Source organism: Erinaceus europaeus, chromosome 3, assembly GCF_950295315.1.
Source record: "Erinaceus europaeus chromosome 3, mEriEur2.1, whole genome shotgun sequence".
NCBI classification, from domain to species: Eukaryota; Metazoa; Chordata; class Mammalia; order Eulipotyphla; family Erinaceidae; genus Erinaceus; species Erinaceus europaeus.
The window spans coordinates 146,808,571-146,821,068 of record NC_080164.1 but is presented as its reverse complement, the minus strand read 5'-3'; the positions used below and the strand labels follow the sequence as shown (position 1 = coordinate 146,821,068).

General features: G+C 39.5%; 2 protein-coding genes across 10 annotated transcripts in view; one reads left to right on the top strand and one right to left on the bottom strand.

The window, feature by feature from the left end:
* FRYL (FRY like transcription coactivator) overlaps positions 1–12,498 on the bottom strand; it is a 276,795-nt gene that overhangs the window by 176,323 nt on the left and 87,974 nt on the right. The gene's annotated exons all lie outside the window — the stretch shown is intronic.
* The window catches only part of LOC103128804 (forkhead box protein J3-like), an 83,799-nt gene that overhangs the window by 1,415 nt on the left and 69,886 nt on the right, over positions 1–12,498 (top strand). The gene's annotated exons all lie outside the window — the stretch shown is intronic.

Genomic DNA, 12,498 nt, shown 5'->3' with positions numbered 1-12,498 from the left:
CAGCCAGCCGGCTGCACCCAGACAACCCCGCGCACCGCGCCCGCAGCCCCGCAGCCCCGCAGCCCGCAAGAGGCTGACGCCAGCACACAGGAGCCCGATGCCAGCACGCAAGAGCCCGATGCCAACACGCTAGAGCCCGATGCCAACACGCTGGAGCCCGATTCCAGCACGTAGGAGCCCGATGCCAGCACGCAGGCCAGCCCACAGGAGCCGGCTCTCCACCCGTGGAGCAGGCCACTGGACGCGTGATCCCTCCACGCTGCTCGGCCACTGCGAGCAGGGCAGCAGACATGGCAGGGCCATGGGGCAGGGCCGCGGCGGCCTATCATGGCTGCCACCCCTGGGCACCTAGGCCCACGCCTTCTACAATGCTGGCCTGCCTGCCCTCTTGCTATAAATTCTGGAACCATCCTGGGCCTCCCGGACCCCCGCCCCCCCCCGGGCTCCCTTCCGAAACTGGGCACACGAGATCTCCAGCCGCCGGTCCGGTATGAAGGCAGACAAGCTGGAGTACACAGAGATTTGTGCAGAGATCGCAACCTGCAATTCCTAAAAGTGAAGCTGCGCGGGAAGCCACCTCCGGATGGTGAACCCCCCCACCAAACAACTAAGACAGTATAGATTTAAATTCGTGTTTAAAATGACATGTCTTCGTAACAAAGGTTTCTCTCCTTGTGTATTAATGACCATGTTTATGTGTATGTTTAAAGTTTGGTAAACAGTAACTTTAAGGCTAAATTCTTACTAGTCAAAGTTAAATGAAAAAAGTTTTCAACGTAATTTTCATAAAGATAAAATTAACTTACATTTAAAGTCTGAGGTAAATATTAGTTAACAAGCAATATATTTTAACTAGGTTGGTCTAAACAAAAGGTTAAATAGACTTGTTGATGTGTAAAACTCTCCATTACCTTCTCTATTAGAAATGGTAGATCGCACAATGGCTATGCTAATTATTCTCATGCCTGAGGTTTCCTTTCCTGACTCCATCTTGAATGGGTGTAACAAAAGGTTAAAAAGACGTTGTTGCTATGGAAAAGTCTCAAATTCCTTCTCTATTAGAAATATGCTAATAACAAGTTTTGTTTCATAGTAAGTAAATTGCAGCCAGCTGCCTTTGGGACTCTAGGCCGTTCCCCACCCCCATGCAAATGTCCGTCGAGAAAGTACGCCCCCCAGAGGCAAGAAATGTTTTTTTTAAGCTGATAAAGTTTTGCACACTGGTTCTTGTTACTTGCTTACATGTTTCTCCATGTTTGTGCCAGTTTCTTTTTTAAAAATGCCTGTATGATATATGTTTTTGTTCACCCCACACCCTTGATACTATAGTCATTTAGTTAAAAAGAAAAGGGGGAATTGTTGTATGCTTTACATTAGGTTGTTCTAGATCTCCCCCGCCAAGAGAATTGGATCAGTCCAGTTAGTTTTCGTGGGCCCGCCCCTAGGAACCCCGCCAGAGTTCAAGGGTTCCTGAGTGCCAGAGTTACAGAGTTTGAGAGTAAGAGAGGGTTCCTGAGTTCCAGAGTTCCAGAGTTGGAGAGTTCCGGAGTTGGAGAGAGTGCTTGCGCCGCCGCGAGAAAGAGACAGCAGAGTTCTGTTTGGTGATTAGTTTGGTTTAGTTTATGAGTCATTGTTCCTGAATAAAGAAATACAGCTTCCCTGCCCAGCCGATGTCTCCGAGTCTCTGTTACCCACCCGTGAAGCTAGCCCGGCCAGCAGGAGCCTCCGAATTTTAACAACACTCATCCAATAAATATTTTTTTAAAAATTAAAATATACATACATATATATATATATATTCCAGTACAGCCACAAATAAAATACCAGATAAATCCAAACTAAACAGTCTATCCAATATTATTCAACACTGTCAAAGCCACCAAAAACAAGGGAAACTTGAGAAAATTACTATAGTTGAATACTCAAAGACATCCTGTAGATATTCCAGAAGGGTCACCTGAGTAGCAAGGCCATAGACCAATTTCAATCCTCTTCAACCTCGCTTCAAATGATGAAACACAAGTCTCAAAGGACTATGTTCTTTGCAGGCAGCTACCTTGCAAATAACACTCAAAAAAGAAAATAACAGAGCTCAGCACTCCACAATGTCAGGTTTACAATGTCTAGCATCCAATTAAAAATTATTAGATGTAGTGGTCCGGGAGGTGGCGCAGTGACTGGGCCTTGGACTCTCAAGCATGAAGTCTGGAGTTCGATCCCGGGCAGCGCATGTGCCAGAGTGATGTCTGGTTCTTTCTCTCTCCTCCTATCTTTCTCATAAATAAATAAAAATCTTTTTTAAAAAATTATTAGATGTGTGAAGTAGAAGAATATGACCTATAAAATTAGTAACTAGAACAGAGATAGAAATGACAGATGGTGGAACCAGCATATGGGTCTTCTAAAAGATATTGGAAATAGGCTTAAGGATTTAAAGATTCAATTCTGCAAAAGAAAAAAAGTTAATAAACTTAGAGAAATAAAAACAGTAACCTTACAAAATGGAACACAAATGATGAAACAATAAAAAATACACTTCAAAAAAAAAAGCCTCAGTGACCTCTTGAGACATCAATGATCTAAAATTTATATAACTAGAAACATAATAATAATAATAAAATAAAATTTGTATAACTAGAATACCAGGAGTGAAAAAAATGCTAACTGAAGAGATTTTTTTCAAAAATTGACAAAATTATAAACATAGGAATTATATAAATCAAATCTCAAGCAAGAATACATGCCTACGAACACCATAATCAAATTATTTGAAGATGATATAGAAAAATCTTAAAACCAGTAAATACTTTACATATGAAGCAATAAATAAAGAAATCAGATTTTCATCTGAGACTACAAGACAGAAGTTAGGGTGATGTTAAAGAGCTTACAGCATAAAAATTATATATCCATTGAAAAATATCTTGCAAAGATGTAAGCAAAAATATTTCCAAGGCAGACAAAAACTTGCAAAGCTTTGTCAATAATTGCAAATACGTTGTCAACAGGCACGCATTATCAAAAAGCACTAAAAAGCTAAAAATAAAATAAAATTAGATAAAACTTTCAATTGACACAATTATGGGTACATTTGCTGGTAAAGAGAAAGTCTTTTACACTCCATTTTAAATTTCCTCTAAAAGCCAGTTCACTACTTAAATCATAAGTGGTTAACAACGTAATGTCAGGTTTGTACTACATGTAGAAATAATGTATTTAGCTATAATAGCACAAAGGATATGGATAGAAATAGAAGCACAGGGTTTCAGGATCTTATACTACAAATAAAATGTTATCTACTGGGAGTTGGGCTGTTAAGCGCAGGTGGCGCAAAGCGCAAGGACCGGCCTAAGGATCCCGGTTTGAGCCCCCGGCTCCCCACCTGCATGGGAGTGCTTCACAGGAAGTGAAGCAGGTCAGCAGGTGTCTATCTTTCTCTCCCCCTGTCTTCCCTTCCTCTCTCCATTTCTCTCTGTCCTATCCACCAACGACGACAATAATAATAACTACAAAAATAAAACAACAGGGAGTCGGGCAGTAGTGCAGCGGGTTAAGCACAGGTAGTGCAAAGCGCAAGGACCAGCATAAGGGTCCTGGTTCGAGCCTCCGGCTCCCTACCTGCAGGGGGAATCCCTTCACAGGCAGTGAAGCAAGTCTGCAGGTGTCTTTCTCCCCGTCTTCCCCTCCTCTCTCCATTTCTCCCTGTCCTATCCAACAACAACGACATCAAGAACAACAACAATAATAACTACAACAATAAAACAAGGGTAACAAAAGGGAATAAATAAATATTTTAAAAAAATAAAACAAGGGCAATGAAAGAAAATAAATAAATATTTTTTAAAATGTTATCTATTATTTGAAAGAAGGCTGGTAAGTTGAAATCTATTCTGTAACCTTATAGCAATTAGTGTAAAAATCCTAAGTCAATAGTAGACTAAGTTAGAATAGTAAAATATAATAATGAATATCACAGAATAAAATAATATACCATTAATCTAGAAGGAAGGAAAGGGGGTAGTAAAACATGACAGATGAAAAATACTGGAAGCAAATAGCAAAATAGATTTAAACCCAGCAATGTTGCTTATTACACTAAATATAAATGATCTAGATACTGTGTACAAATACAGTGGCAGGTGCTCAAAGATAATTTGGAGAATTAAACTGATCCTTCTGCCCAGGGTATAGTTATATTCCAGTAGCAGAGAAAAAGTGAGTGAGTGAGTGAGTGAGAGTTTGAGTGCGTGTATGTCTGCAAAGATACATATATAAGATGTCACCGTGTAATAATGTGATGTGAATACAAGCAGTTATGGGGGACACATTCATAGAAGACCAAAGTTGGGGCTGGGTGGTACCACCAGGTAAAGTGCACAAAGTGCAATGGGTGAGGACCTACACAAGAATTCAGGTTCCAGTTCCCACTGGCAGAGCGGTAGCTTCACAAGCAGTGAAGCATGTCTTCAGGAGTCTTTCTCTCCCCGTCTTCCCCTCCTCTCAATTTCTCTCTGTCCTACACAACAACAATAGCAACAACAATGGGGAAAAGATGGCCACCAGAAGCAGTGGATTCATAGTGCAGGCACCCAGCCCCAGCAATAACCCTGGAAGCAAAACAAAAAACAAACAAACAAACAAAAAAACACCAAAGGAAGCCCTCCTGAGACAAAGTGACTAGGGAACAATATCAGATCTGAAATTTTTCAGCAAGGATCTCCTTCTGGGGAAAAAAAAAAAGAATTTTAAAGTCAAATTCCAAAAAGTAACATCTGACTGCAGTTGGGAGGACCTGTCCTATCCACTACATTCTTCTACTTCCCCCAAGGAGATTTAAAAATAATACTAATAATTGAAACTGATGAAACTGAAATACCCACAGAGCTCTAAAAACTGAAATATCCATAGGGCACAATGGAAATCAAGGACTATTCAAATTGCTGAGATGAGAAATACTGACTTAAAAAATAAGGGGCCAGGTGGTAGCGCAGCAGTTTAAGCGCACATGGAGTGATGCGCAAGGACCACCGTAAGGATCTGGGTTCTAGCCCTGGCTCCCCATCTGCAAGGGGGTCACTTCACATGCCCTGAAGCAGATCTGCAGGTGTCTGTCTTTCTCTCCCCCGACCCCCATCTTCCTCTCCTCTCTCGATTTCTCTCTGTCCTATCCAACAGCAGCAGCAGCAGCAGCAATGACAACAATAAGGACAACAACAAGGGCAACAAAATGGGAAAAATGGTCTCCAGGAGCTGTGGATTTGTAGTGCAGGCACTGAGCCCCATCAATAACCCTGGAAGCAAAAAAAAAAAAAAAAAATAGTACACTTGTCCAGAGGCAATACTGAGGGGAATAAGAGGATAGATGCCAATGGGCCCTACTAGATATTCCTTAATGTATTTCCTGACCTGGTGAACACTGGTGCTCAAGAGGACATGGCCATGTGTAAGTCACTTCCAGAAAAGATTTGGCGGCATAAATCTTAAATACAAAATGAATGTCAGGATTAGATAAGTTTGGACATAAAGACAGACAAGGAGACAGTCAACCCATAAGCTCTCTAGATGCTTTTGTCCATTTATTAGAGAGGGGGGGGGATTGGAATGAATTTATTATTTTCTAACATATGAGAGCCAACCTGACTACAAGTTAGTAGATACAGCTGATCTGAAGAAAAGCAAACACAAGACACTGTAATTCAAACAATGCAGAAAAGGACAAACTTAAACAAGTGAGTACTGAGGGGAATCTGCTAATGAAAGAGTTGGACTATAATTCCATCCAAACTTCTAGATTCAAAGAGTTCAGGTCATGTTTTTTAAGTCTTTAGTCAAGTTTCTGAACTAATGGTCACAGATATAAAAGTGTTTGTAAGAAAGATAGGTTTGTACAAATGCCACAGATTAGACCAGTGTATTAATTTATTCACAAATCAGCAGCCTAAAACCAGTAAAGAAGCATATTAACTGAGACACTATAATTTTGAGAGTGGTTACCTATAAGGCAATTTATATCACTTGTGTATGCTGTAAGGTACAATTACTGTTACCTTCCTGACACTGAGTATTTATTAATAGTTCAATTTATTCCTAGCTTTTGGTTTAAGTTATTTTTATATATTTCACACATATAACAATAAAAAAAGCTTCCTCTACTTAAAATGAAGCAGTCTAGAGCCTGTAATCATACTTTCCTCTTTGATCTCACAAACTATACTAATTTGCTATCATTTGGCACAGTGCTAAGATATTACCACTTGAGTGAAAAAAAAAGTCTTCTGCTTCTGAATATACAAAAGACTCTTGAGATCCTAAGAAATTTGGGAAACAAATTATTTTAAGTTCCTGAAACAATTATTCTATAGGATGCTGCTAGTAAGACTGCAGGTTTAAATTTTTCTATTTGAGAGGCTTTATTGCATTTGTATTTTAATAACACACAATATATATGCATTGCCTTCCCCAGAATAACTAGAATTGTTAACACAGAGATACTTTTTTTTTTCTGTCTATCCATGATACAGTCATATTGGGAAGATAACTTATGACTGACTGGTCAATCCTACTAGTAAAGAATAGGTAAAATTTTAAGAGCCAGAAATGAACAGTCCAAAAGTCACAGTCCTCTGATGTAAGCAATATTCTTTGCCTAAGGGTTGGAAAAACTTTTACCTGCAGACCAAATCTGGTTTGTCATGTCTTGGAACATGGCCATACACATTCATTCACATACCATCTCGACTCCTTTTGCTCTGCAGAGTCAGAGCTGAGTAGTTGTGACAGAGACTTGAGACAAGGAGAGTCTACAGTATTACGATCCGGCACTTTACAGAAAAATTCTGCCAACCTCTATTCTAAATCCTCTTTTCCTTGATTCGAAATACACAACACACACACATACTCCCTTTTTCATTTTTAAATTAATGAGAGGCAGATTTTTCTTCAAGAACCACTATCTACCAAGCAGCATGTCTCAAGGTTTTGAAGGCAAATTCAGTAGGTTAAATTTGGCAATGGACAGCCATGACCAGTTACAAGTAAAAACTTGCTCTGGAACATAGAGGACAAGAACCAAAGAATTCAAATATTAAACAAATATTTATTTAACCACTTATGAATGCCCACCACCAGACCAATGTCTAGGTCTACCCACATAAATAGGACCAACTCAGTCTTCAAAGAATTCACTATGTAGTAAGTGAAGTAATGCTTTGATGTAAAATGGAATAAGAGAAGCTACAATAACTTGAGTTGTAACACAAAGAACACTTAACTAAGGTCTGGGGTAAGTAAAACTATTCTACCCCAAGAATGATCACACAGAGACCTCTATTCACTCTTCAGAGTTTCCATTTCAGGATGTTACTGGGCTTGGTGGCTTCTAACTATCTAGAGTTGGCTCATCCCCAAAAGTCACAGGTTGCATTTGGCTACAGTTAACACTTAGACTGCAAGCTGCCTGGTCAATTCCATTTGTGGCATATTTTCATTTTTATTTAGCCTTTCTAGTGTTGTTCTTTAGTTACATTTAAACTTAAATCTTGCTATAATTATCTTAACTCTTTTTTACTGTGTTTTTGCTTGTTTTGTTGTTTGTCTCTACCAGGGCTTCACAGCTCTGGACTACTCCACCCACCACACACACACACACACACACACACACACACACACACACACACACACACACACAGAGGCACATTTTTCCACCCCACCCCCACCTCCCTCAAAAAGGGGAAACTTTGTGACAATGAACCTATGAAACATTTCCTCAAAGTGATATTAAGTTGGAAAAAAATTAATGAGTCCCAAGCACTAAGAGAAAAAGTCACCATAGTTCCAACGCCAGCTACTGTGCTTTTTTTTTTTTTTTTTCCCTCCAGGGTTATTGCTGGGCTTGGTGCCTGCACCATGAATCCACCGCTCCTGGAGGCCATTTTCCCCCCTTTTTGTTGCCCTAGTTGTTGCAGCCTCGTTGCGGTTATTATTGCCATTGTTGACGTTGCTTTGTTGTTGGATAGGACAGAGAGAAATGGAGAGAGGAGGGGAAGACAGAGAGAGAGAGAGGAGAGAAAGATAGACACCTGCAGACCTGCTTCACCGCCCGTGAAGCGACTCCCCTGCAGGTGGGGAGCCGGGGGCTCGAACCGGGATCCTTAAGCCGGTCCCTGCGCTTTGGCTACTGTGCTTTTTAAAATCCCTTTTTATTTTTTGTATTATCTTTATTTACTTACTGGATAGAGACAGCAAGATTGAGAGGGATAAGGGTGAGAGAGAGAGAGAGAGAGAGAGAAAGATACCTACAACACTGCTTCACTACTTACAAAGCTTCCCCCTTGCAGGTGGGGACAGGGGGCTCAAACCTGGGTCCTTCCATGTACATTGTCATATGCATTCAAGCAGGTGCGCCGCCACCACCACCCCCATTATCATTTTCTTTAGTTATCCTCCAATGCAAATATTTTTTCTTGTTTTTGCTTTCCCCTCGCTTTTGTTTTATTGCTGTTGTAGTTATTATTGTTGTTATTGATATCATTGTTGTTGGATAGAACAGAGAGAAATGGAGAGAGGAGAGGAAGGACACCTGTAGACCTGCTTCACCGCCTGTGAAGGGGATCAAACCAGTATCCCTATGCCAGTCCTTGCGCTTCGAGCCACGTGCGCTTAACCTGCTACACTACCGCCCGACCCCCCCAATATAAATAATTTTACGTTCTTATTTATATCTTTATTCTTGCATGATATTTTACATAATTATATATGAGACAGTTTGGTGATTATATTTTTTAGCAAGTTCATTTGCTTTAGTAAATTATACCCAAGACATGAGTGAAGCCATCCCGTAATTGTCTTTCACCTGTTATGAAATAATGTTCTTGCTCTTATTTCTCAAGACCTTTATATGTGAATCACATCATCATGAGGCAGTAGCTCTCTAGCAGAGTCCACCCTAAAGACCAAGAGAGAAGCACAGAGAAACGGTGCTAAGAGGTCAGGGAGACCGCATAATGGTTATGAGAAAGACTTTCATGCCTGAGGCTCCAAGTCCAATCCCTATCATAAATGCAGAGCTGAACAGTGCTTAGTTAAAAAGAAAAAAGACAATATGTGCAACTCAGACTCTTGTGAACTGTCGTATAGTTAACACTATAAATCAGTTGTTAATATATAAGGATATATACACAGCAAAATATCTTGATACAAATTCCTAGAAAGTTTAATGATGAGATGCCAAGGAAATTTTTTTAATTTAGCATAATTTTATTAGTGAGTAATGGTTTATAAGATTATATGGCTGCCGGTGTGCAGATCAACAATGCACCTACCACCAGCTCCGTGCCCCATAACTACCATTCAAGGATAAAATTTAATTAAAGTTGATTCATCCACTTCCACATTAAAAAATCTAAAACTTTCTGTATGATAATAGAGACCATCTGCTGACAAATGGATAAGTCAAATAATATTATTAAATCTCATTAACATGTAAAAACTGGTGCTGTATTAGTCAAAGAGGTGAGTAACATAGTGACAGAGCTTTGGACTTTCAAGTATAAAGGTCCACGTTTGATCCCTGGACTCTCCCCCACCCCAACCATTTCTTTCTCTATAATATGAAACAAATAGATCTTTGTGAAAAATTGTTATAATCTATTTCACAAATGTATAAAAGGGCTTACATAATACTCACTCATTCTACCAATATTTATAAAGCATCAATTATATCCAAACCACTGGAACATAACAGAAGAAAGCCCATATTCAATTTATAGTCTGGTTGAGGGGAGAAGGAGACATATACTTATTCAAGAGTTTTTTTTTTTTTCAATCCTCAATGCTGATATACTTTCTTTTGTTCAATGTATCATTATCTCTGTACTTGATGATTTATTAAAGACAGTCTTATATTTAGTTAGATTCTTAAATCTAAGCAGAATGAATAACAACAAAATTAAGATTGATTTCATCAGATTAAAAATAACCCAGTCTTGGGATACAAGGACTTTGCGGCTGTCACAGCAGATGTCTGTGGAAAACACACTGATTCCCATGATCCGCTCATGACTATGCCAATCATTCACTGTTCTGTGGTGGTCAGACAACATTGTAATATATTCAGTCACTAAAAGACTTTTTCTCTCCACTGATGTTTATGCTCAAACATAAGTATTAGTAGAATTGGTACAAATACTATTAGTGAAATCAGCTTTCTATCAGTAACCACCACAAAAATATGTCCGGATATTTTAGCATCAGATGTGTTAGTTTACAAAGTATGAACATGTGCATTCCTTTGTTATGATTTAGGGAGAGCAAATAAAATATTGTTTTCTTTTATAAAAATGCAACATTATGTAACCATTAATAGTAGAGCTCCTAAATTGTTACCTTAAAATGTTCCACTAAATTAAAGACTTGGGTAGGGGGCAAAAAAAGACCAACACCTTCCTTCAACAACAGTTTAATTTAAAATCTAAAGCTCACATCTGACTGCTCAGCTATTTAATATAATGCTGTGTGTGTGTGTGTGTGTGTGTGTATGTGTGTGTATGTGTGTGTGTGTCCCCTCATCTGTCCCAGAATTTGATGACTAGGCAAGAGAAATAGTGTAAACTACAAGGCATATACATCATTTATGATTTCCAGTTTTAATCTCTTCATAGTAAAGAAAAGGGATCGTGGGGCACAACTCTCCCATACCTTGTACATTTCTCTGGCATATATATAGCAATATTTAAAAAAATATTTCGTTCAGACCAGGTAATGGCACACTTAGTAGAGCACACACATTGCCATCAACAAGAACCTCGGTTCAGGCTTTTTAAATAACTATTATGCTATCTCCTCAGCCCTCCAAAGCACCTTTTGTTTCCTCCCTCCAGGGTTATTGCTGGGGCTCAGTGCCTGCACTGGAATCCACTGCTCCTGGAAGCCTTTTTTTTTTTTTTTTTACTATTTGTTGCTGTTGTTGTTGCCCTTGTTATTGCTGCCATTGTTGCTGGATAGGATAGAGAGAAATCGAGAGAGGAGGGGAAGACACGGGGGGTGGGGGGGAAGGAGAAGAACTTGTGAAATGACCCCCCCACACACACACACACAGGTGGGGATCCGGAGGCTTGAACCAGGATCCTTACACTTGTCTTTGCACTTTGCGCCATGTGCACTTAACCATCTGCGCTACCGTCTGACGCCCCCCCCCAAGCAACTTTTTTAAAAATATATTTATTATTTATTTATTCCCTATAGTTGTCCTTGTTGTTTTGGGTTGTAATTATTATTGCTGTTGTCATTGTTGGATAGGACGGAGAGAAATGGAGAGAGGAGAGGAAGACAGAGAGGGAGAGATATAAAAGACACCTGCTGACCTGCTTCTCCGCTTGTGAAGTGACGCCCCTGCAGGTGGGGAGTCGGGGGCTAGAACCTGGATCTTTACGCAGGTCCTTGCGCTTTGCACCACGTGCGCTTAACCTGCTGCGCTACTGCCAGACTCCCCCAAAGCAACTTTTTAATAGTATAACTTTTAGAAATATTTTATTATTAGATAGAGACAGAGAAATTGAGGTGGGGGGAGAGGAGAAACATCTGGAGCACTGGTTTACAAGGAAACAATTCTTCTCAATCTCATACTTTACTGAATAATGCACACCTAAGGAAATTACATGACCACAATTACAAGTATAACTGGGATAAGTGGGTTATTTAAAAAATATAACAAACGGGCACTGGGTGGTAGTGCAGCAGGTTAAGTGCACCTGGAACAATGTGCAAGGACCAGTGTAAGAATCCCCACCTACAGGTCTACAGGTGTCTGTCTTTCTCTCCCCCTCTTGTTCCCCTCCTCTCTCCATTTCTCTCTGTCCTATCCAACACAAAAACAGAGTGCAACAATAAAACAAGGACAACAAAAAGGGAATAAATAAATATTTTATATATATATCAAACTCCCCCCACAGCCCCCTCAGCTATGGACATCTAATTTTTGACAAGGAGGCCCAAAATATTAAATGGAGAAAGGAAAGTCTCTTTTAACAAATGGTGTTGGGAAAGCAGGGTTAAAGCAAACGAATGTAACTGAGCCACTTCACCTCACCACACACAAAAGTAAACTCCAAATGGATTTTTTTGACTTAGATGTTAAACTAGAAACCATAAAATATTTGGAGGAAAATATTGACAGAACTCTTTTCAATCTAAATTTTTTAAGTGTCTTCAGTGGCTTGAGTTCATTCATAAGGAAAACAAAAACAAAAAAATAAACCAATGGGACTACATCAAATTGAAAAGCTTTTGCACAGCAAAAGAAATCACTACCCAGACTGAAAGACTCATTAGAGAATGTGAGGTCTTTTTATTTCATATATCAGACAAGAGGTTAATAACTAAAATATACAGAGTTCACCAAACTCACTCAAAAATAAAAGTTAAAAATGGGGAGAGAATACGAACAGAATATTCACCAGAGATTCCGAAGGCCAACAGACATGAAAAAATGCTCAAAGTCAC